This window comes from Monodelphis domestica, chromosome 4 (assembly GCF_027887165.1).
Source record: "Monodelphis domestica isolate mMonDom1 chromosome 4, mMonDom1.pri, whole genome shotgun sequence".
In the NCBI taxonomy this organism is placed as follows: Eukaryota; Metazoa; Chordata; class Mammalia; order Didelphimorphia; family Didelphidae; genus Monodelphis; species Monodelphis domestica.
The window spans coordinates 197,474,828-197,501,161 of record NC_077230.1 but is presented as its reverse complement, the minus strand read 5'-3'; the positions used below and the strand labels follow the sequence as shown (position 1 = coordinate 197,501,161).

The 26,334-nt window shown below is 37.5% G+C and overlaps 1 pseudogene; it reads left to right on the top strand.

The window, feature by feature from the left end:
• LOC130458965 (coiled-coil domain-containing protein 124-like) lies at positions 1–26,102 on the top strand (annotated as a pseudogene).
• Positions 26,103–26,334: the final 232 nt, after the last annotated feature.

Here is a 26,334-nt window from a genome sequence, read left to right as displayed (position 1 = left end):
ATGACTGAAAATCCTCAGGAGGATCTCCTGGCCACTCCTTTAGACAATCTAGATCTAGTCTTATTTACTGATGGTTCCTCTTTCATGAAGGATGTTATATGTTACACTGGAGCTGCTGTAGTCACAGAATTTGCCACTATGTGGTCATCTTTGCTGCCCTCAAATTTAAGTGCTCAAGGTGCAGAACTGATAGCCCTGAAACATGCCTGTATGATTTGCCATGGGTAAGAAGGCAACAATTTATACTGATTTGAGATATGCCTTTGGAATTTTTCATGCAGTTGGTATGTTATGGCTTCAGAGAGGATTTTAGACCTCAGCTGGAAAAACTATAGCAAATGCAGAAATTATTACTGAACTTCTTTCTGATCTCCAGTTACCCGAGGCCTTAGCTATTGTATTGATTTAGAATCTTGAACCCTAGAGACTACATTTCCCATAATCCCCTTTTCCTTTTCCTATTTGTGCATCTCCTTACATGGAGGAACTTTTCAGTTTCTCTTTTCTGCCCACGGGCTCTCTGGTTCCATGGTGGAAGAGGGAGGAGCAGCTTTTGGCTTCTTGCTAGCCTTACTTCCTTATACTTCAAGATAAATATTTAATAATACTTATTAAATATAATACTTGGAGTACGGGATATTAATTTTAATCTTTACATTTCTGGCAGGCTACAAAGGGATTCTAGAACTCAGCTTTTCTTTTTCCTTTTCTTTAAGTTTGGTAGCCTGGTTACAGCCGAGCAACCATGGCAGTTTAAAACTGCTACTGGTTTGCAACCAAAGCTGCTTATCTACTGGTAGTTTTCAAACCCCCTCTCCAGCTGCCCAGCTGCATCCCATTCCTCTAGCTCGCCTTCTGCCTTCCAAGACTCTGGCAACTGCAAGTATTTGAGTATTTTTACGCCCTGGCTGCCCTACAGTGCCCAGATGCCTTAATTTAGGGGACTTGGTGGAGAAGCCTCTCACCACTCACAGCCTGGAGAGCAGCCCTCCACCAGGCTCTTTGTCTTGACTGGGAGGGTCCTAGCCCTCTTTTTTATAACTACCCTTAACCACACCCCTAACCCCTCCTAGTTGTAGTGCTTCCTCTTGGACATGAGAGGTCAATATTGAGCACTGATTTTTTCTTCTCTTTTCTTCTTCCTTTTCATTTTTTCTTTCTCTTCTCTTTTATTTTTTCCCTTTTCCTGCTTAACTCTAGTGGTTGGTTGCTGCTACTAGATGGCAGCAATAAATAAATAATTAAAAATATATTTCCCCCATTTTTAAGAATAAAAATCCAATAAAATCATAAAAAATTAAATAAGCTAAATACCCTCACCTTCTACCCCACTCCTTACAATAATAATTGAAAAATAAATCAATAAAAATAAATATACATTATTATTTTTTTCATTTTTTGATCAAAATGCTAAGCAGCATAAATGCTATCATGCATGAAAACCTTTTGATTTTTGCCCAATTAGAAGCATGTAAAATTCCAAATTCCCTCCTCCTCCTTTTAATCCTAGGACATTTTATTTTTCTGATCTTCATTTTTAAGACAAAAAGATGCCTCAATACGAGAGATTAAAGCAGAAATGCAGGCCAACAGGAAAATTCAATCAAAAAAATTTCAAACACTTACATGATCTAATGAAAAATACTGATCCCACTCAAAATGAGTCTGAATTTTGTGAACCTGCTCCTGAACCACAAATAGAGGATGAACCTTTTTCTCCCAAAATGGAGATGAGAAACCCCTCTTGTATACATCATGTGCTGATCCTTCTCTCTCATACTCTGCAACATTTCTCTCATGCTCTGCAACTCCTGGCTGATCTTACCTCTTCTGATCCTTCTTCTATCCCACATCCTCTTCTGCCCTTTCTCTCACCCCACAACCAGCCCCAACTGCAAAGAAATCTCATGCTACTACCATACCTGTTCCTACTCCTGTTTCCTTGGCATCCCCACAGTCAATTTTTAAGGAATCGCAAACATCAGATGACTACTATGAAGGCCTTTTCCCATTAAGGGAAGTGCCCCAGATAGGACGCAATGGGGATGTGGTGATTCTAAGGCACCATATTCCTTTTATCCCCAAGAAATTAGAGAACTGAGACATAATATATCTTCATTTGAATCTGAACCTTTGGTTGTGACCAAGAAGAAGGCTGGTTTTTTTTTATTATCAATATGACTATAAGGATGTTGAGAAAATCATCTCTCATGTTAACAAGGTCAGGGAGCGTAGTGCACCACACTGGCCAGTTCAGGATCCTACATGCGATTATAACAGTACCACGGGCTGGTTGCAATTACATAGTTGTAGGGATGCCATTATAATAGCTATGTAAGATTACTCCGAGGAAACGGAAGCATGGTCAAAATTTGAAAGGCTTAGACATCAGATAATGAGACACCCTCAGAGTTCATGGATAAGATCATTGAGCTTAGGGATTGATATCTAGACCTTGATAGTTCTAAAGACAAAGATATTAAGCAAATAAGGACACATTTTGTCAACAACTCCTGCAGGGTTGTCCAAGATTATTTTAAGATGTATTGTCCACGGTGGCCTCAGATGGACTTTGAAGAGTTGCAAAACACTGCTTCTTGCATCTTTAAAGACCAAAAGGAAAAACAGAAAGAAGCTAATAATGTCATAGAAACCTTGAGAAAACACATCAAAATTTTGGAGGAAAAAATTGATAAACAAAACAAAGGGCATGATGATCAACCAATGGTGCTATCCCTCTCCAAGAACATATCTATCAGTCCCTTACCTGCCAATTCTGTCATAAGAAGGGTCAAATAATGATGAACTGTAGGAATTTTTCCCGGGTACTGATGAACTATACCATTTGGAGAAATGCTTATAGGAACAATTATAGGAATGGTAATTATAATGTTGATTTTAAGAATCATAATTTTAGGACTGATAATAATCCTAGGGACATAAATCAGGCACCTGACAACTCATACCAAATGACCCCACAGCAATATATTTTGAGTGGAGCTTGTTCCCGAACCACCCAGGGAGATACTGCCCTTCAGGGGGGAGCCCAAGGTACTACCAAAAGATTATGAAGGTGTATGGGGGGGTTGGGGTGCAGGAACCAGAGGATACAACCTTTCATTTTCCAGACCCTGATATCTTACTTCCTGTTGTCCCTATCCACTGCCCCTCCCCATACTAATGAGCCCCATGTAACATTAAAGGTTGGTAACACCTATTATGATTGCCTTTTGGACACTGGAACTTCCCTGTCTGTATTGAAGAGTACACCTGGTTCAGATTGCAGTTCCATTGGCTCAGTTAATGTCAGGGGGGTATCAGGGACACCCCTAAAAGTTCCCAAGCTTTCCTCTAGAATAGTGTCCACAGGACCTCTTAGTGTGGAACACTCTTTCCTCTTAATGCCTGGCTCCCCTTTAAATTTGCTGGGGAGAGACCTTCTGCGCAAACTTAGGGCCACAATAACTTGCTCTCCAGATGGCTCGAGGAATCCTTAACTTTACTCCCTGTACTTCTTTAAGATACTCATGAAACTAAGGCGACTCCTATTTTTGAGATCCCAACTGACATACCTGAGTATATCATGGCCTATTTAAATCGTCTGTCCATGTCCAAATTCAAACAAAATCTAGCCCACCTCCTTCCATTCCTCAGTACCCTCTTTCAAAGGAGGCAATTGATGACATTACACCAGTAATAATTCCCTAATTAACCAAGGCATCATAATTCCCTGTAAATATGAATACAATATGCCTATCCTGCCTATTAAAAAGAACCAAAACTGGGGCCCAATGGCAAGTATCTCTGTTGCTTTGTCCAGGATTTGAGAGCTGTGAACAATCACATTATAAAGAGAAACTCTGTAGTTTCCAACATAAATACTGCTATTTCTTCTATTCATAGCGCAGCTGCATACTTTACAGTAGTAGATTTGTGCTCAGCTTTCTTCTCTATACCCATACATGAGAACTCCAGGCATATCTTTGCTTTCACCTGGAAGGGCTCCCTGTGGACCTGGATTAATCTGCCTGAAGGGTTTGTGGACAGCCCTACTCTGTTCACACAATTCTTAACTGCTGATACAGATGCCATAAAATTTACAGTTGTTTAATTCAATATATGGATGATTTATTCTTGGCCTCACCAAAAGCTGAAGCATGCCAAGTGGATAGCAAACACCTTCTCTTAGAGCTACATAAGAGAGACCACAAGGTCCCCAAGGACAAAGTTCAGTGGTGCCTCCTCAAGGTATAATATTTAGGGTTTATTTTAACTGCTGGGTCTTGTTTAATTTCTCTCAAGTGTATTGAAAATATCCAAAAGTTAAGTGCTCCTACCACTAAAAAGCAATTGAGAGCTATTCTTGGAGCAACAGAATTTTGTCGGCAGTGGATCCCTTGCTATGGGGAAATCACTAAGCCCCTTGTATCACTCACAAAAAAAACTCAGTCCCTGAACTACTTAAATTGCAAACATAACACCTAAGAGCTCTTTCAAATTTAAAAGAAGTTATCCTGTCTGGCCCTACTCTAGGCATATCAAATTATATGTCAATGAACAAAAAGGGGTAGCTTCAGGTGTTCTAACTCACCTTTGGGGACCTACTCAATGCCCAGTAGCCTATTCTTCAGCCCAACTTGACCCAGTAGCTGCCAGAGCACCACCATGCTGTAGAGGAGAAGCTTTCCTGGTAACCAAATCTACTGATCTGGTATTGGGATCCCCTCTGACCATAATGTGTTCACACAAGGTTGAGAAATTGTTATTAAGACATAGGACACAGGCATTTACTGACCTTTACACAATTGTACATCTTTAGTGTCCACTGTTGATAAACCTCATAGTGATTTATTAGACACCCCTTTGGATGATTCAGATTTAATATTATTTACAGATGGTTCTTCATTTATGAGGGATGATGTGTACTATACAGGATCTGTGGTAGTTACTGAATTTGATACTCTGTAGTCAGCTTCCTTGCCCTCAAATGTAAGTGCACAGTGTGCAGAACTCATTGAAACAGGCCTGTATTATAAAAGGATAAAAGAGTCACAATTTACACAGACTCCCACTATGCCTTTGGCATATGTTATGCTGTTGGCATGCTATGGCTTCAGAGGGGATTCTTAACATCAGCTGGAAAATGTATTGCCAATGCACACCTTATTACTGAACTTTTTTCTGCAATCCAGCTCCCCAAAGCTATAGCTGTCTCACTGCTCTGCACATAAAGGTGGCACTGACCCGGTCTCCAGGGGAAATAACCAAGCAGATATAGCAGCAAAACTAGTAGCCTTAGAAGGCACTGAATTAATTATGCCACTAACAATTACTGATGATTTGTATCTATCCCTTTCTTATAATGACAAGGAAGTAGAAAAATGAAAGAAGAAATTTAAGGCAAAACAGATAAATGGAGTATGGGTATCATCAAATGGGAAAACCCTTACTCCCTAGAGCTTTCTATAATCAGATTTGTCACTCTATTCATAAACATGGTCATTTTAGCACCAAAGGCATTGTAGACTCTGTTAAAAGAGATAGCACCTGGAATAACTACAATTGCCTCCAAAGTATGTATAGGTTGTCCTACCTGCCAGGCCTTTAATCAACACACCTTTTGAGGAAAAGTATTTGGAGGATGTCCTCTTGCTTACACACCATTTGAGCACCTACAAATTGACTTTATCTCTATGCCAAAAGCTGGACAGTATAAATTTTGTCTGCTCATAGTTGATCAACTGACCAGGTAGCCTGAAGCATTTCCTACTACTCATGTCACAGTGACTTTTGTTGCTAAAATCCTTTTGAAAGAAATTATCCCTTGTTTTGGCCTGCCAGCACATATTGATTTGGATAAAGGAACTCATTTTACCAATTCGGTGTTATCTCAAATTTATTCATGTCTGGAGAGAATTCCTAAATTTCATACACCATATCATCCCCAGTGCTCCAATCAAGTTGAACAAATGAATAAAGAACTTAAAACCACAATTGGCAAATTATGCATGGAAACTCATTTAAAGTGGCCTGAAATTCTACCTCTGGCCCTATTTTATCTCTGAAGCAGACTCAGAGGTGATTTACACATCTCACCATTTGAGATACTATTTGGATATACACCTATTCAGGCAAAACCATTTGCCCCTGCCTATACCTCACTGTTAGGAGGGGATGCAACTATTACTACATATATCAGACAATTATAAACAAAATTGAAAGAACTCCATGACTCTAGAGCTGGTATTCAAGCAGGCCTCATTGATTTCTCACTTCATGATTTAAACCCAGGTGATAGTGTGTACATAAAGATTTTCAAACATACTGGGTTGACTGAACCTGCTTATGTTGGACCATTCCAGATCCTATTAACTATACCAACAGCCATAAAAATTGGAGAGAGGGACTCATGGATTCATTGTAGCCATGTAAAATGAGTAACTTCTATTGATGGTGAATAATTGATTGCACTGTTTGCATTTGACTATTGATTGTGATTGAACTTCTTTATTGCTGGATTTGTACTATATTGTTACACTTTATTTGATTCATCCTTGTATTTGCACGAATTGCCTTGTAGGGCAATACACATACTACCTCAAGAAGAAAATCTGTATTAGTGACCTATATTGACCTGATGTGACTTTTGTAACATTTTGTGCCCTTTCTAATTGTTTTTGTATTTTCTTGAATGTATTATTGCTTTGTCTACCTCATTTGCATTCACACTGTGGATCATGGTAAGTCAAAGAGGAAATGAATCTTATTTTTTGAAAACTAGTCCCTATACTTTACCTCTATAGTTGTGAAATATACACAATTTTAAAATTTTATTTTCTTCCTACATGTATCATACAGTATTTGATTTTTTCCTTCTTTTCTCATTTTTTTTGCTTTTGACACACATGTCACTAGTATTGAAAAATTTCATTAACTATTTTTACTTTTTGCAATAGCATAAGATAAGATATCTGTTTACCTATCATATAAAAAAAATCATACCCTAAAAGCTTTGTACTATGGCAACCTGTCACTAGTCATTTAACTATTCTGAGACTTTAGTTTGTTGACTATGTCTAATCCAAGGACAAATAGATTACAAAGGAGGAGAACTGGACTTGCAAAGTGCCAAACAAGCACAAAAAAGTCAAGGAAATCAAACCAATACTACAGGGACTGATGACATTCAGCACAAGAAACACAATGACTTGATCATGTGTGAGATTCAAAGTTGTGGCTGTTTAACATGCTTTAAATGCAGTAATTCTTTGTACCACACTCTATATCAAGCATATGAAATTGTTTTCTCAGGCCCCATTATCCCCCCCCAAATGAAAAGGGTTCAACCAGGAAATTCTATTTCCAATTTGTCATGCGATCTAGTCTCTTTTTCTATTTTCTCTCATGATGTGACAACTTACTGTAGTCTGGACTTCTAAATTGGGTTAGTGACTAATTGTTGTACACTTATGGGACATGGATCACTACAAGAACCTGTTGGGAGTTGTGATTTTTTCCTTTTTTATCCTTCTTCCCATAATTTAATAATTATGACTCGGCCATGTATCCCTGTGTAATTCCTACATGCATCCCTGCATCTTCCTCAGGGTTGGAATGTATTATTATTTTTCTCAGGGGGGGACTATGTTATTGTTGTGAACTTTGACTTGAATTTGAGCCAAATTTAGAACAAGAGACTACCTCCCAGAATCTAGAAGGAGCCGTGAAGATGCCTTCAGATACCACACACTATACCAGAAGATCCAGAGTGAACTTTGAGATATGGCGAATTTGAACTTTGGAGGGGTTGAATGCTTTTGTTTATGAATGTACACTCTTATGCCAAAGGGAACTGACCCCCAATTGGCTTTTTGTCAATGCACCTATTGTTAGTTTTGTTCCTTTTCCCTATAATTTTCCTCTTATGTCCAAATTATTATAATTTCCCTTTAAAAACTGTAACATTTGTATATACCTCTGGTTAAAGTTATGAGTTAGTTATGCTTTCATGATCCATCAGGGAGAGTGGTCTCCAAATGGATCACAGGGAAGCATGTATTGATTTAGAATCTTGAATCCTAGAGACTACATTTCCCATAATCCCCTTTTCATTTTCCTGTTTGTTCATCTCCTTACATGGGGGGAATTTTGAGTTTCTGTTTTCTGCCCACATACTCTCTGGTTCCATGGTGGAAGAGGGAGGAGTGGCTTTTGGTTTTTGCTAGCCTTACTTACTTATACTTCGAGATAAATATTTAATAAATATTATTAAATATAAGACTTGGAGTACTGGATATTAATTTTAATCTTTACACCGTAGTTCATTGCTCTGCCCATACAGGTAGAAGTGATTCTGTCTCTAAGAGAAATGACTGGGAAGATGCTCCTGCAAAGTTAGCAGCTATAGAAGGACTGGAATTAATTTTGACATTAAGAACAACAAATGAAGCAGATTAATCACTTTCTTACACTGAAAAGGAAGTGGAAAAATGGGAGCAAAATTTTAAGGCAAAACAAATAAATGGAGTATGGGTGTCCTCTGAAGGAAAACTCCTACTCCCTAAAAGTTTTTAATCACCAAATATGACAATCAGTGCATAAAAATGGTCACTTTGGCACTCAGGGTTTTGTGCACTCTGTTAAGAAGATATGGATAGCCCCTGGTATAACTACTATAGCCTCTAAAGTTTGTGCATCCTGTTCCACTTGCCAGGCATATAACTAACATGCTTTTTGAGGCAAGGCTTTTGGTGGGCATCTTTTGGCTTACACACCTTATGAGAATCTATAAATTGACTTTATTACCATGCCTAAAGCTGGACATTACAAAGTTTGCCTGATCATAGTGGACTAGCTGACCAGTTGGTCAGAGGATTTTTCTAGTACCTAAGCCATGGCAGCTTTTGTTACTAAAGTGCTTTTAAGAGAAATTATCCCTTGCTTTGTCCTGCCAGCATGAATTGTTTCAGACAGGGGAACCCATTTTACTGATTCTGTTTTGTCCCAGATTTATTCTTGTCTGGGGAATCACTCCCCAATTCCATGTACCCTATCACCCCCAGAGTTCAGGACAAGTTGAGAGAATGAATAGGGAACTTAAGACCATGATTGGAAAATTGTGCACCGAGACTCACTTAAAATGGCCTGATGTCCTCCCCTTAGCTTTGTTTTACCATCGTAGCAGACCTAGGGGAGATTTACATATCTCACAATTTTAGATGCTTTTTGGACATCCCCCAATGCAGGATAAGCCTTTTTCTCCTGCATACACATCATTACTGGGTGAGGACACTTCTATTGCTTCTTATATACAGAATTTATAGGTCAGATTGCGAGAACTCCATGAATCTGTAGCTGTAGTACAAACAGGACCTCGAAACTTCTCGCTTCATGACCTACACCCAAGAGACAAAGTGTACTTAAAGAACTTCCAGGGTGCTGGAGTGACTCAAGTCTCAAATAATAAAGAATTACAAATACTTAAAGTTACAAAATTATAAATAATTACAGTTATAAATAATACAATCCTGACTATACTCTACAGAAATAAGAACCAAAAGATATTAATCAAAATTCAAGTTATAGTTAATATGTACAAAAATATACAAGAACATTATATAAATACAAGATCCCCCAAGAGGTTGGTGTTGATCCTGTAGTAAGGAATTTCTAGCAGGGCATAACAAGACAGGCTGATAGCATGGGATGCTACAAACCAAGATTCCACAGAGCAAGGACTGGGTCAACATTCTAGGCTGGGTATCTGAGAGACAGTTGGGGACTGACAGTTGGGAACTGGGAGTGCTTCTCTGGAAGAAGACAGAGAAAATGTGGAGGTGTCTCTTTCTGAAGGAAATTAACTTTGGAGCTGCCAGGAAATTGGGCCATCTTCAAGGAGGTGTTGAGTGAGTGATTACCCCACACTGGTGGACAGAGTGTGTGTATTAATTCTCATTCCACCTTGAATCCTGTGAGGACTTTTCATCCTGAGGCTGTTTGACCCAAAGGAGGACTCTGGTGTCATGAGAATATTGGGCCCTGTTGACTTTACAAATCCCTCTTTATCTTTAGCTACTCCTTTAATTATTTAGGTTAAGATAATTTAAAAAGTTTAAGTAAGTTACTCCCTGATTCCCTTCCCTTCCTTTCTCCCTTTAGTTAAATAATCTTTTATTTTATATTTATATATAGTTTGAATCCTTTGTTAACCCTCCCCATAACAACCCACATTTATAACACTTTGTAACACTTTATCATTTACCTATCATTTAGTTATTTTAATTTTTTCTATAATCCTATAAAAGTATATTAATACTAATAATTTCTAAACAGAAATTTTATAATATAATATAAATTATCCACTGACCTATTGGCTACTACTCATTCTATTTCAAAATAAAACCAAACCTTTAAGTACAAGAAAAGCAAACCTTTTATTGAAAAAAGATATATAAGTTTAGGAGTTCAATGTCATTGATGCATGCAGTCAATAATTTCCAATGGGAGATACTTTTTTCACATGAGAGCAATGGATCCATAATGACTTTTCTCCAATTTGTACTGCTGTTGGGGTTGTTAACAGTATTTGGAATAGACCTTCCCAGGCTGGCTGAGTTGCTCCTGTGTATTGGAAGTTCTTTACATTTATTGTATCTCCTGGGTTTAAATCATGTAGAGAAAAGTCTATATGTACAGCTTGTACCATGGCTCCTGATTCCTGAAGTTCTTGTATTTTGATTTGCAGATCTTGTATATATGTGGCAATAGTAGTATCTCCACCTAGCACTGATGTATATGCACAGTTAAATGGTTTAGCATGTATTGGTGGATGACCAAACAGCATCTCAAATGGTGAGATATGTAGATCTCCCCTTGGCCTGCTTTGAAGGTAGAATAGGGCTAGAGGGAGAGCTTCAGGCCATTTCAAATGAGTCTCAGTCAGTGCATGGTTTTCCAATCACAGGTTTCAATTCCCTGTTCATTCTTTCAACTTTCCCTGAGCTATGGTGGTGGTGTGGTACATGAAATTTTGTTGTTATTCCTAACCATGAGTAAATTTGTGACAAAACTGAATCAGTAAAATGAGTTCCCCATTCTGAATCAATGTGTGCTGGCAGGCCAAAACAAGGTATGATTTTTCTTAAAAGTACTTTGGTAACAAATGCTGCTGTTTCTGTAATGGTTGGAAACTCTTCCAGCCAGCTGGTTACCTGGTCTACTATAACTAAGCAAATTTGTAATGTCCAGCCTTTGGCATTGTAATGAAATCTATTTGCAGATGTTCAAAAGGTGTGTAAGCCAAAGGATATCCACCAAAAGCTTTTTTTGTGAAAGATATGCTAGTTATATGCTTGGTAGGTTTTTCAGTCTGTACACACTTTAGAGGCAATGTTAGTTATGCCAGGGGCTATCCATACTTTTTTCACAGAGTCTACAATGCCTTGGGTTCCAAAATAACCATTTTTATGGATTTATTGATAGATTTGATGATAAAAAGTTCTCAGAAGTATGGGTTTTCCTTCAGATGCTGCCCATACACCTTTAATCTGTTATCCCTTGAAGTTTTGTTTCCATTTTTTAACCTATTTTTCATTATATTTTGATAAATCTTAGGGATAAATCTGAGTCATTGATAATTGTCAAATTTAAGATTAATTCAGGGTCTTCTATAGCAGTGAGTATTGTAGCAGCATCTGCCCAGTGGTTTCCTCTAGAGGCTAGAGACAGTCAGTTCCACCTGTATGGGAAGAGCAATGTACAACAGCCAGGGTTTTAGGTAGTTGGAGAGTAGAAAGAACCTCACTGATGATGATTTTAGCATTTGCCATAGTTTTGCCAGCCAATGTTAAAAATCCTGTTTGAAACCAAAGTATACCAACAGTGTGACATATTCTGAAGGAATATTTCAAACCATTGCAGATTGTTGCTTTCTTGTTTCTTGTGATTACACAGGCATGTTTCAAATCTATTAATTCTGTACCTTGAGCACTTATATTTGATGGTAGTGAAGCCAACCACAGAGTGGCAAATTCTGTGATTAAAGCTGCTCTAGTGTAATGTATACCATCCCTCATAATGGAAGAATCATCCATAAACAAAACTAGATCTGCATTTTCCAAAGAAGTGTCCAGGAGTTTATGATGAGTTTTTTTCTGCCATGGACACTAATGATTTGCATCTATGCAATGGTTTTCTGGTGATCTGTAAATCTAGAAAAAGGTGACAGGTTGAGTGTTGTACAGAGTTTTAAAGTGATGTTTTCATTGTCTAATAAAATTATTTCATATCTTGTCAGGCTTTGGTCATAGAATGCCTGCGTTCTATGCCTTAGCAACAATGCTTCAACTTCATGAGGACACATTATTGTTAGTTGGCCTCCCAATACTAAATCCACAGATAATTCCAACAGGAGATGTTTGCTATATTGTTGGCATGCTGCAGCATTTGCCAAGAGCAAACCATCCACAAAGTGTATTAAATGTCTCTCCTTAAACTTGATATTTGACAAATCTTGTATCAAAATTTGGGAAAATTAAGTTGGACTTTCTTTGTAACCTTGAGGCAGATGACACCACATATATTTAGACCCTTTCCAGATGAATGTAAATATGTTTCAGGAATCTTCATGGATGGGTATTGAAAAAAAAAGGTGGAAAACAAATCTACTACTGTGAAATATTTAGCAGTGCTAGGAATAGAGGAAATAATAGTTGATGGACTTGGAACAACAGGGTGTCTTTTGATGACATGATTATTAACAGCCCTTAAATCTTGAACAAATTGTTAAACAGGTTTTCCATTTTTGTCTAATTTGGATTTTTAATAGACAAGAGAGGTGTATTGTATTCTGATTTGCATGGAATTATTATTTTTTGTTTAATTAAAGAATTTATCACTGGGGTAATTCCCTTGATTGCTTCCTTTGATAATGGATATTAAGGAATGGAAAGAGGTGGGCCACCTTTTCTTCTAATTTGAATCAGAACAGCTGATTTAAGTAGGCCTACATCAGAAGAAGGTGTAGCCCAGAGAGATTTGGGTATATCTGTTGGTATTTCACAGGTGGGAATTTTATCCATCTCCTGACTATCTAAAAAGAGTACAGGGAACAAATTTAGAGATTCTTCGGGTAGTTCTAATGTAATATCGCAATCTTAGTAGCTCTTAAATTACTTAAAAGATCTCTCCCCAATAAGTTCATGGGGGAATTGAGCATTGGAAAGAAGGAATGTTCTATGGATAAAGGTCCCACAGACACCATTTGTGGTGAAAGTTTTGGGACTTTCAGAGGCACTCCGGACACCCCCACAGCATTGATAGAGCCAATAGAAGTACAATTAGAATCAGGACTACTCATCAACACAGATCTTGATGCCCCAGTATCTAGAAGACAATCATATAGTGTATGTCATACTTTGTGTCACATGTGGCTCATTGCTATTCAGGGGAGAATGGACTGGGATGATTGGTGTAATTATATCAGTGCCTGGAAAATAAAATGTTTCAATCTTTGATTACAGAGTCCTTTCTCCCCTCTCAAACTTTCATAAAGGAAATTTGATTAAATATTGACAAATTTTACCTCTTTTAATTCTGTAAAGTACTTTATACTAGAGAAATATTTATTACTCAATGTTTTTCAGCAGAACTAAAAAGGACTCTTTAAATTGCTGCTCCAACACATCTGGTGAATGTATTTCTCTTATTTTCCCCAGAGTGGGGTAATTGGTACTGCTGAGATAAACCTAGAGGATCATGGATTGTGGGATAATAGCTTTAAAGTTGGAAGGGACCTTAGAAAGGTTATCTAGTCTAACACTTGAGATTTATACATGAAGAAATGAAGACTCAGAGAGGTTAAGCTGGGTGCCCAAAGTTACATAGGTAGTAGTTACAGAACAGAGATTTAGACCCAGGTCCTCTTACTCCACACCTGGTATTTATTACATTCTACTGTACTTTCCCAAATCATGGGGTGAAGGAAACTGGGAAATCATTAACTTGTAGAGCACAGAGTGATGCTTACTAGAATTTTTCCTTATATACCTAATTTGCTCAAGATTTAGGCTTTTTTTGGGGGGGGGGAAGAGGACAGAGAAGGAGTAGAGACCTTGAGCTTTCAAATTTAGTAATTGAATAGTTCAAATGAGATAACACAGGTAAAATTTTTTCTAAACCGTAACCTGCTGTATAAATGCTAGCTCTTCTTATTAAATGTAGGAACATAGACAGTGTATAAAAAAGACTTTAGGTTGTATAAGAATCAACTCTCTATCGAGAAATATAAATAAAATAATTAGAATAAACTGAATAACTTTAATATTTTAATTATTTAAATATCACAATATTTTACTAATTTAAACATTTTAATAACTTAAATTGTTTAATAATTATAATATTTTAATAATGTTATTTTAACAATTTAAATATAACAATATCTTAATGTATAGTTTACTATTTTAGTTGTTATGATTTTTAAAGTAAGGTAAATATCACAATTTTAATCATTAAAACATTTTAATATTTTAATAACTTAAATGGCTTAACTATTTAAATGGGGTAATATTTTAGTAATTATATATATTTAATAATTTAAATAACAATACTTTAATATTTTAAACATTTTAATAAATGGTTCAATGATTTAAATACTTTAATAATAATATTAAATGTTTTAATTCCACAATAATTTAATCATATGAACATTTTAATATTTTAATAAATTAAATGGTTCAATGTAAATATTTTAAATGTAAATATTTAAATAATTCAAATATCACAATATTTTAATAGTTTAGATTTTTACTAAATAATATGTATTAAGTATATATTAAATAATTTTAAATTTGTTTTACAAAGTGATAAAAGGTGGTAAAAGAATTAAATTAGTCTAGAAATAAACTCTTTTGTTAAAGAGACAAAGGGCAGTTAAAGAATTAGAATTAAATTAGAATTGGAATTATTTAGCTAAAGAATTAGAGTGGCTCCCCAAGATGTTGTATAGAATTAGGAGTGAATGACCCATTGGTTCTGATGTCCCTCCATCTAGGAGAGCAAAAACTTTTCTGGGTAGGACAAAGGCCGGAGGCATCTAGTTCGCTGTAATCTTATCTCTGGGCAGGCATCAGTGCCATGTTCCAGCTGGTCTGATGATCTTCTCATGTCTAAGAGGCATGAGGATTTATGGTCCTTGACTATTAGTCCTCATCCATGCCACCAAGCTGCTCTTCTCCAGACTTCTCAAGGTCGCCCCGTTGGCAGCGGATCACACAATAGCGGAGCAGTCGGGCTTAGGAGGTTTGCAAGACGCAGCAAACGCTGGAATGGGCTCCCGTGGTGGGGGCGGTCAGCGCAGCCTCGGGTGATTTGGGAGAAGCAGCTGAGCCACTTTAGAATGGCTCTCAGGCGAGAATGGAGCAAGCACGGCCCAGTCCAAGGCAAAGGACATTCAGGCATCTGCTGGAAGGGAAGGTCACAGGCCCCCATAAAACAGGAATAGCTTTCAGCTGCGGGCTGACAAATCCTGAAAATGAACTCGTTCCCTGGAAATCGGGGCTCTGAAGAAGTGAACCCTTTGAATGAGGTTTTTGCTTCTTTCTGGAAGAGGAGCCACCCCAGAGGGAAAGGCTGAAAAACTGATGCTTTCTGTGTGGAAATGAATTCATTTTCATTTAAATGTAAATCCTTACCTACTTGTATTGATGTTCAAGTTAAGCTTTCCATAGTATATTTTTAAGAGAGAAAAATAAAAATAGCCAGTCAAAGATGAAGTGACAGACCTTTTTTTGTTTGTTTTTGTTTTTGTTCTTGTCTTTTTTCATCCGGGTCACTGGACAGTACTTGCCATCTTTTTATACATTTAGCATGCATTTTTTAAAATGCTGTTTTTGCCTGGAATTCAATTAAAGTCAGAAGATGGCAAAACAAAACAAAAAGAAGCCAAAATTTATCTGAAGTTTGATCTAAGAACTTTATTTTGCTTCATTAGATGAACCATGTTTTTAATTACTCAGAGAGGAGGCTTGAAGAAATTGCTTTGTGCCTGAGAATTTCGCAGTAGGAAAAGGGGAAAGAAGGAGGAAGAAAGAAGAAAGGAGGAAAGGAAGGAGAGTGAACCTAGTCAGTGAGCTCTGACTATGAGAAGGATGATGCTGTCAGGGCCAACAGTATGACACAGCTCTATCCCTTAAAGAAAAACAAAAAAAGACAAATCTGGCCACAGATACTTCCTAGCTGGGTGACCCTAGGCAAGTCACTCAACCTTTGCGCACTCCTTACCTCTCTGATGTGTAGGATCCAATACTCAGTATGATTCTAAAAGGGAAGGTAAAAAAAAATTTTTTTTTTAAATGGATCATTTTTGAAAGCTTGGGGCAGGGGCAAGAAAAATGAATAAATGCAATTGAGGAGAGGGCATGTAGTAGCTCTTTTTCTGAGTCTGGTAAAAGCCTAAGAGGACAATTCCCTTTGCCAGACTTCTTAAGGGAATAAAGGACAGAGCAAATGGGGGTATTTGAAGAGGGAGACAATTGGAACATGTGATTTCATCTGCAGATGAAAAATACCACAGATGGATATCATCCAGTTGTCTTATCATTTTAGTTTTAGAGTTGCCTTGAAACCATCAGAGTAGTTAGTGAATTTGCTCACAGTTAGACACTGTGGGTGTCAAGGTGTCAAGGGTGGGAGTTCTTCCCATCAGTGTGTGACACAGAAACCAGCTTTCTGACTTTTGGAATCTGAAGCCCTGAGTTCAAATTCTGTCACTTATGACTTCCTGTGACCATGTCATTTAGCATCCCTTGGCCTCATTGTCCTCATCTACAAAATGAAGGGGCTGGACTAGAGAGATTTTCAGGTCTCTTTCAGCTTTAAATCTAGGATTCTACTTATAATTGATGACCTAGGTCCTAGGTCCAGTATTCTATCTACTGCATCCCCACATGAATGCTCTAAGTAATGATCTCTCAGTGTTAGTCAAATGTGCAGAATTTGGACAAAACAGATTTAAGAGGAAAGGAGTTTCTCAGGCAGATTTCATACAACTAGCTTCTTTTGTTTTTTCATTTTTAAATATATTTTATTTCCTTTAGAATATTTTAATCCTTACTTTCTGTCTTAGAATTAATACTTAAGGCAAAAGGGCAGTAAGGGCTATGCAATGGGGGTTAAGTGACTTGCCTAGGGTCACCCAACTAGGGGTTAGATTTGAATCCAGGTCCTTCTGACTCCAGGCTTGGGGCTCTGTCCACTGAATCACCTCTCTACCTGATTTAATTTATTTCTTACTGATTAACTTGCTAAACTTGTGTGTTCATCCTAAAAGCTATATTTTATGGGCAGTCATGGGTTCTTTTGCCTTTTGGTTACCTTTAATCCTAGAAGGTAGAAATAACCTTTGCTTCCTTCCCTTTTCCTTTCTCTTCCTCTTTTTTTTCTCTGCCTTTCCTCTTTCAGATCAAAATGGCATTTTAATTTTAGTGAAAGACTATTTATACCCTGGTATGGTTTAGATAGGGCACCGCTATAATTCTACCACCACTGCGTCTTATGCTGACCCAGGAAGCCTAGGAGAAATTGTGTAATATCTAGGACATATTTCTTAATTTTACAAACATTGATTAAACACATGCTCTGTGTTGGAGTTGCACAGATTAAAGAACAATCTAGTTCCTGTCCTCCAGGACATTCTATTCTATATTAACATACAGTATGTATTCATCAGGGCATCTAGGTTGCAGAGTGGATAGAGCACCAAGCCTGCAGTCAGGAAGATTTCATCTTCCTGAGTTCAAATCTGGCCTCAGATATTTATTAGCCCTGGATAAGTCACTTTACCCTGTTTCCCTCAGTTTTCTCATCTGTAAAATAAACTGCTAAGAAAACAACATATTGGGTCAAAAAGAGTTGGATATGAGTGAAGAGCAACAACATTTTAAAATCATAGTTTTGTTATAAGGAATAATCAATTCATTGCCATCATACAAAATTGTTATTAAAATTAGGTCTGGAAGCTTGGAAATATCAAACTTATCTTGCCCTACATAATCTTCTTGATTGATATATGAAATCCATGCATGAGAAAGGTAAGTAATTAACTTTTAATAATAAGATCCAGTGGTTGGATCAGTAATTAAAAATGATTGGGATTGACAGTAAATGTGTAAATAGGAGCCTCAATTAATTGATAATTATTTTTTTAGCTACAGATTATCTGAGTTCTTTACCCTACATATACTCATTTATAACTAAATTTCACACAAAAAGTAACTATTTGGAAGGCCTGAAATCCCATTCTGATGGGATTTTACCCATTGCACCAAGTTAAAATAGCTTTCAGAGTAGGCAGCTACATCCCTACTTGGCTGATAATGAGAAGCTCTCAGGCACTTCACAGCAACAACATCTGTTTTATTCCTGAATCATCTTGGGCTATGGGTGACATTCAAAATCCGTGCACTCCTCAATTCGCTTTTGCATTTCAGGAGATGAAAAGATTTTCAAAGCAAGTACAGAACAGGTCAACTGAAAAACTGAAAAGTCTACAGCTCAAAATGGCTCACATGCCTCTATTTCCATTTAAATTTCCTGTTTACTTAGTTTCTTAGGATCCTGTGGGTGCTGGGTGTTCCTGGGAGCATTTGATTTCTTCCAAATATCAGAAACATCCAAAGATTTATAGAATTTAATTGCTGACAGAGACTTTACAGGTCATTTGGAGAATGGCATAAGTAGAGTTCTGGGCTTGTGGTCAGGAAGACCTAGGTTCAAATCCTGTCTCAGACACTTAAAAGTTGTAACTCACTAAACCTCATACCTTAACTGTCTCATCTATAAAAGGAGAGGATTTAACTTATTGACATGTACATTTTCTTTCCTTCTAACTCTATGATCTGGTCTACTCTCCCTTTGGGGCAGCAAAATGACACAGTGGGGATAGAATGTCAGACCTGGAGTTAGGAAGATTCATCTTCCCAAGTTCAAATCTGTCCAGAGACACTTATTAGCTCTGTGACCAAGGACAAGTTACTTAAACCTATTTGCCTCAGTTTCTTCATCTGTAAACTCAGCCAGAGAAGGAAATGGCAAACCATTCCAGTATCTTTGCCAAGAAAACCTCAAACAGGGTGAGAAAGAGTCAGACATGACTGAAGTGACTATAACAAAAATATTCCTTTTCAAAATGGTGCCCAAGGTCAAAAGATGCAAAGAGACTTGTGCAAGGTTCCAAAGTAAAACAGCCAAATCATCACTAAATCCCACTTCTCTTGACTCAAACCAGGCTTTTTTTCTGTTGTCTTTTCATGATAACATTTTGAACATAAGCAGATCCTTTCTTCCAAGAAGCTTATTTTCATTCTTTCTTCTATCACTGCTGGAAAGATTGTAGTGAATTCTTAAAGAATTATTATGAAGTTTTTTTCTCGAAGTACCTCCCAGAGAGTGACTAAAAGTATGATACAGTGGGGAAGATGCTAGACTGCTAGTCTAGAGTCTGACTCTCCAGAAGTGGCAGTTCTATTAATAATTGGGGCTAAGTCTCCATTCTCTGTGCCACATTTTCTTTATTTGTAAAATGGGATGAATAGTGTCTGTCTTGTCTATGTTGAAGGAATATTCATAGATCATAGATTCAGAGCAGGAAATAACCCCAAAGATGGTACAGTCAGACTCCTTCAATTTTTTGGATGAGGAAATGGGCCCACAGAAGCAAAGAGTCTTGCTCCAAACCATATAGATAATTAAGTACAGAACTTTTCAAGATCAAATGATATCACATATATGAAAGTGCCTTAAAATGCTATGAGCTGGAGCAAAAAGGCACAGGCTTTGGAGCTTGAAGTCACAGGTTTAAATCCTGATACTTTCTAGCTGTGTAATGGTGATTCACTTAGTTAACCTCTCTGAACCTCAATTTTTTCATCTATAAAATAAGAATAATAAAATGTTCTGTCTACTTTAGAGGGTAATTGGAAAGAATATGTTTTGTAAACTGTAAAGCACTATATGCATAGTAGATAAAGAATTGAATTGAGAGTAAGGAAGACATGAAATTTAATTCTGTTTCAGAGTTTAACTAGCTAGGTGATCCTGAAGAGGTATAATAAGGGAAGAAGAGAAATGGGTTACAACTGTGAATTTTAAAACTACTCCACCCTATTCAGACTGTACTTTAGAAGATTTGATTTAGCTATTCCTGATTTGTAACAATGGAGTTACTTGGTCTAACAGAATCAGGTCTTGGGAACTCTACATTGCTCCACCCTACTTAGTTTAACAAGGTCAGGAATGTCTGCACCCATACTCAAGGATTAAGTATCTAAGAAGACGGACTTCAACAGACATGTCCAAAAACAGCTGACAGACCCCTGGGCTGCCCTAAGTCAAGCTAAGCTAACATTGGTACAGATGAGATGCAGGAAAGTGATGTAAAACTATCTATATAGGGCATGTCACTTCCTCTCTTCAGGCTTTTTCCCTGGAGAAGTGACTCTGGCTGGCAGCGTGCTAAGCATTCTGACATCTTGGCGTGGTGGCAGCTATTTGTCTGGGTTTTGGCAGTGAGTTTGCCCTTGAGCTAATTCAGGTTCAGACATCTTGGCTGAGGCCTCTTGGAGTTCAGTCTGATTCCTTCCTTTTTTATTCTCCAAAACCTTACCTTCATAAAGCCTCTAATCTTCCCCCGGCACAAGCCAGGTGGGAGAAATCCTACATCCTTTCCTTTTCCCTTCTTCTTAATTTTTTCCACTATATTAATTAAATTACCATAAATTTCCAGCTGACTTGGGTATTGTTTTTAATTTGGGATATCCATGGTGACCAATAATTAATATAGTTTAGGTCACAATGCTAAAATTATCCTTTACACAACAAGTGAGAGAGAGAGAGAGAGAGAGATTTTGCAAGAAGAGAGCCAACCACAGGCTAGGAACAAAGTGACAAGGGGTTCTGGGACACAGAAGGGATAAAGTGTGAACGCTAATAGTTACTCAGGGCTCTTGAACTTCCTGTCTTTTGAGCTGAGGAGGTTTTGAATTCCTGTCCCCTGGAGCTGAATAGGCTTACCTCTGTTGTTCCTGACTGAAGAAACCCTTCCTTTGCTTCAAAATCAAACTGTTCTTGAATGCTAATAGCATTTCTGTCAACTAAGAAGATTTGTGACCAACTAACCTGAGCAAAACTATAGTGTTGGTAAAGCCTGTGCCCAACTCCAGCCTGGCTCAGCTAGGGTGGATCCAACCATCCTGAGTTAATTCCTAGATATATCTGAAGATCTGTTACATCCTACAAATCAATCTAGGAGGATTAAATAGTGTACAATTTAGCTAGTCAGCCATTGGGATGTAGACAGACAGGTTAGGGCCTAGGAAGCATCAAGATAAAGAATGCACCTTTATGAGGAGGTTGTAGAAGATGGGAGGCTAGTGAGAAATCCCTTAGAGGTAGGGAACCCTTATTCTTTAATCCTCCCTTCATAATACCTTATTTCTTAAGAATAAATTCCTGTACATGGTTTTCAACACCTTGTCTTGGAGATTGAAAAGCCCACTGGTCCCAGTGATGGAATCTCTCAGGCTTATCTCACTGCAGGGTACTGAGGAACCAAATCAACTTCAGTATCTCAATAACATCATCAACATGATTCCAATTTAGAGTCATTATTTCAGTGGTCACTTAATTACTCTGCCTCAGTTTTTTTTTTTCTATGAAAAGGGGATTGGACTTGGGCCTCTGAAGTCTTTTCCAACTCTAAATCTCTGATCTTATTATTTTATTATTGTTTTTCCATTGATCAAAGACAACTTTTTGATTCAGCATCAAAACTAAAATGAGACTTAAAATTTATTGCCCCTAGTGCTAAAATTATTTGACCTTGCATGACCTTGGATAAGTCACTTAACCTCTGGCCTTAGTTTCCTTAGCTATAAAATGATAGAGCTGAACTAGATGACTTCTAATGGTCTTTTTCAAGTCTAAATTTATGTCTCTATGAATTTAGGTTCCATACATCATTTCACATTTGCATATTATCTGAAAATAGTCTATATTCTTTCATTTCATTTTGTAAATAAGTGAAATATATACCTTTTTTGTGTATATTTTTCTCTGGGTCCACCAAGTTTGGATTACTTTGTCAAATCAGGCTAGAATTTTGAAAGGTGGTCAATTGTTATTTTTCTCTTTGAAAAGAGCCAAGAATATAAGACTATCTTTTGGACAGCCCAATCAAGCAGATCTCCCTTACTCATTGAGATCCCTTATATTTACTGAGTTAAAATCTGCCCTCAGATATTTACTAGCTATATGACTTTGGGCAAATCATTTAATCCTGTTTGCCTCAGTTTCCTCATCTGTAAAATGAGCTATAGAAGGAAATGGCAAACCACGCCATATCTCTGCCAAGAAAACCCCAAATGGAGTCATAAAGAGTTGAATACGACTGAAAAGTGACTGAACAACAAAATGCATTCATTAGGTCACTCTCATTTGCCAGGACAAATCTATTTTTCTATAGTTTAAAATAACATTACTCTGTGACATTTTTCTAGACATTGTTCATTCTTGAAAAATGTCCTGATAATACTTCTTTCATAAAGCCTTCATCAAAATAACAAGCAAAAGAGCCTGTCTTCTTGCCAATCATTCCATCAACAAATGTTTAAACACTTGTTAAATTATTTCCTTTCTCAGAATTCCCAATTCCCCTTTTCTGGGATCTCAAAGAAGTGTTTAAGCAAATCATGTGCCAACATAACCAGAATCTAACTGGGAGAGACTTGGCTAAAATCTGGTCTTGGCGCCCACATGTTCTGAACCCAGGCCATCGCTTAAGTTGTTATTCATTGAGCTTTCTGTTGTAGAATGAAAGGTCAGGACTTTGTTGCAACTAGAGAGCTAAACTATCTGTTGTTGTTTTTTTTTTATGATCAGATGGCAATTCCTGTGGGTGGACAAGTGTAGAACTTAGCACTGTGAATATTCTTCTCTTTTTAAAACTCTTACCTTCTGTCTTTGAAAATATTCTAAGATGAAAGAGTGGCAAGGGCTAGGCAATTAGGGTTGAGTGATGTGCCTCGGATCACACACTTAGGAAATGTCTGAGGTCAGATTTGAATCCTGATCCTCTTGAATTCAGGCTTGACCTTATATTCACTCTGATACCTAGCTGCCTCTGGATGTTCTTCTAAAGTAGCTATATTATCATGGCTAAACAAGTTGTGGGTAAGAGTACATAGAGTGTGTCGGGTATAGGCATCTGTAAGTAAGCCCTAACTTGTAAATTATCTGAAATGATGCTATTTAAAAATATAATATAACCTGTACCTCAAAACCCACTTTCATGGGACTTTCTTCATTGGTGGAGTCTTATTGTCTAATTCTCTATGTCTGCATGAGAGATGGAGTTGGCTAGAGCTTGGGACAGAAAGGATATCCTGGTCTTCTGGCTTTCATTTTCAATGATGAAGGTGTGGCTCCAGAAGAAGAAACTGAAATGAAGAGGACCCAGCATCGCCGTCTTGTTGGATTCTTCCAAGGATCTGTCCCTCTCTTCAGGGACATGAAGAGAATCTGAAGACACACCTTCCTTCTCTGAATCTGGAAACCAGAAGACCAGGAGGTTGCTTCTCTCCCCCACTCTAGACCCTCATTCAGTTAAGGAACATTGAATTATCAATCTCCTCCAATGAAGAGAGTCCCAGGAAAGTAGATTTTGAAGTACAGGTTAAGACATAATATGTGCTGTCAAGAGAAATTAAGGAAGGTTTTTAGCACATTGCTGGAGTTTCTGTCTTTCCATGATGAATTATTGGGAAACATGAATAAAAGTTGTCCAAGATAGACAGGTAGATATATTACTACCAGCATTTTGAGGGGACTCCTGAATTGATGAGATCATGGCTCCATTTGAGTGTCTGAGTTCTTGAGTATATATATATATATATATAATTTCATATATATATGAAATTAGTCAACAAATATTTATTAAATACCTATTCAGTACCAGGTACTGTGCTAAGTGCTAATGTCATCTCATTTCTCCATCCCAATTAGAATGTCAATTTCTCAGGTCAAGGGCTATCTTTCATTTCACTTCTATTTTTAACCCCCTCTTAGCACAATGCCTGGCACATAATAAGTCCTTAATAAATGGTTTTTGACTTGCTTACTTGTTTTAGGGAAATGTCAAAAGAGGTCATTTTATTTTCCCAGTTCCCTTTTCTCTTCTCTGTTTTTTTTCTCTCTTTGAAATAGAATTCTATATCTGGAATAGATGCAAGAACACGATTTTGGAAAATGTGAATGGTATTCACCTTCCAATAGAGAAACAAATACACTGTAACTTAAAATTTAGAAGGTTTAGGAAAAAACCTCTTATAGCAACTGCTTTTTGTGTCTTTTGAGAACTAGACCATACATAACTATGAAAGAACATAAAAGACAGACTCTTCATAATCTAATTCGGATATCAAGAATTCAAGATTAGATATAAAAGTGAATAGGTTCAGTTTCTGAGTCACATGACTCCCAAGATTGAGGAGTCATTCTCTCTGATTCTCATGAATTTGGACACCTTTCCAAAATGGGAGTTTGCCCAAAAGGTAAAGTAATTTCAACTTCTATAATCAAGAACACTAAGAACTTTCCTAATCCACTCACTTGAGTATTCCCTCCCCTTCTTTTCACTTTGACAAGTAAAAGCCATGAATTTGTGATAGAAATCAGCTCTCTCTCTCCTCTGTCTGTCTCCCAGAAGGCAGAAGCTTGATATGGCTTGGATAGTGACATAAAAGAGCTCCTCTGTTGCCACAAAGTTCATCAAGAGAATTGAGGAAAAAAAAGAATTTGGGGCAGAACATGTATTTGAGGCTCTGTTACACACCACTAAAACAAAGGCAAAAAATCCATTATCGAGCTAATGACAGTCTTGCAATTTAGACATCCCTTGTGGCAGAGACTAAGGCTAATGAAAGATGAATTGGCTTTGAGTTCCAACCCTTAAGGAAAACACCATTAGAAAGTTGATAACAGGGAACGATACAAGGAGAAAAGATTGAAATGAGCAAAGATCTCAGAAGGAAGAAAACTTAAGCAATTGAACATAAGCAAATAAACAAACAAGGAAGATATTAATAACAGAAGGGACTAAGCTTTTTAGAGCAGATTAAAACATTTAGACATTTATGAATAAATAATATGACAAGGAAAATGAAATAACACATAATGAAGCAGAAGATTACATGGATTCCCAAGATAATATAGAACTACAGAAGGATTTTCTTGAAATGTTTAAAAGAGAAGTAAGAATTGGGTACATTGGTGATGGAATCTGAGTGAGACATGGTCCTGAGCTTAGAGGAAAAAGTCCATGCTGAGGGTGGCCCAAGAAGTTCCAGGATGAGAACAAGAAGTTGGCTGCTGCCTAAGCAAGGAAGACTGAGGCCAAAGCAGCAGCTGATGCCAAGTGGCTGCAGGAACTGGATGATGCCTGTTGGAGGGATGTCATGAGGAAGGAACAATGATGAAAAAGGAGAAGTACCATCTTAAGCAACTGGAATGGGAGAAAGAGTTGCAAAGGTTGCTAGAAGAAAACACCAAAATGAAGAGATAGTCACCTAATCCTCACCCAATTCCCTAACCCCAGGCAAAGTGACTTGGGCCCAGATAGAGGAGACACTTCCCTGAGACCAACAACAGAAAGAGAATGAGGAAACAGTGGAGAAACCAAAAAGTCACCTTGAACTACCCCTGGAAGAGAGGTCCCCAAGGAGGGGAATGTAGAAGTCAGAATGATGGAGGATATCATAACTGTCCTCAGTGTTAATGATGACTCTCTGACTGGCATCCTGAGCACCCCAGGAAAATTGCTTTTACTGCCTTTGAGAGCTGTACCTGCCAAGACTAAAGAATTCTAGATTATCCTTTACTTCCATATACTTGAATTTCCAGTCAGTTATTTTTATCAACGTCATAGATTCAAATCTTTCTATTCTTCCTACATGTGATTATTGTAAGTGAAATAGCTGTTGAAGAAGGACTGGATAAGGTCTACTGACAACTCCATGAACCAGTGGACCATGGCATACAATGCCCAGAAATAGAATTTATGGAATGAAGAGAGGCAGAGGAGAAGAGGAGGCCCCTCTTAGTCTGGACCAGTGTGTTTTAGACCCTGAAATCAAGATTTGGGAAGAGGGGAGAGAACAACCCTGGACAGAACCAGTGGCATTTAAAAAAAAAAAAACACTTGTCCTTCTTCTGTTCTAAGCACTACTGATTAAAAGAGGAGTCATCACTAGGGGAAAAAATTTTTTTTTATACAGCAGAAATAAT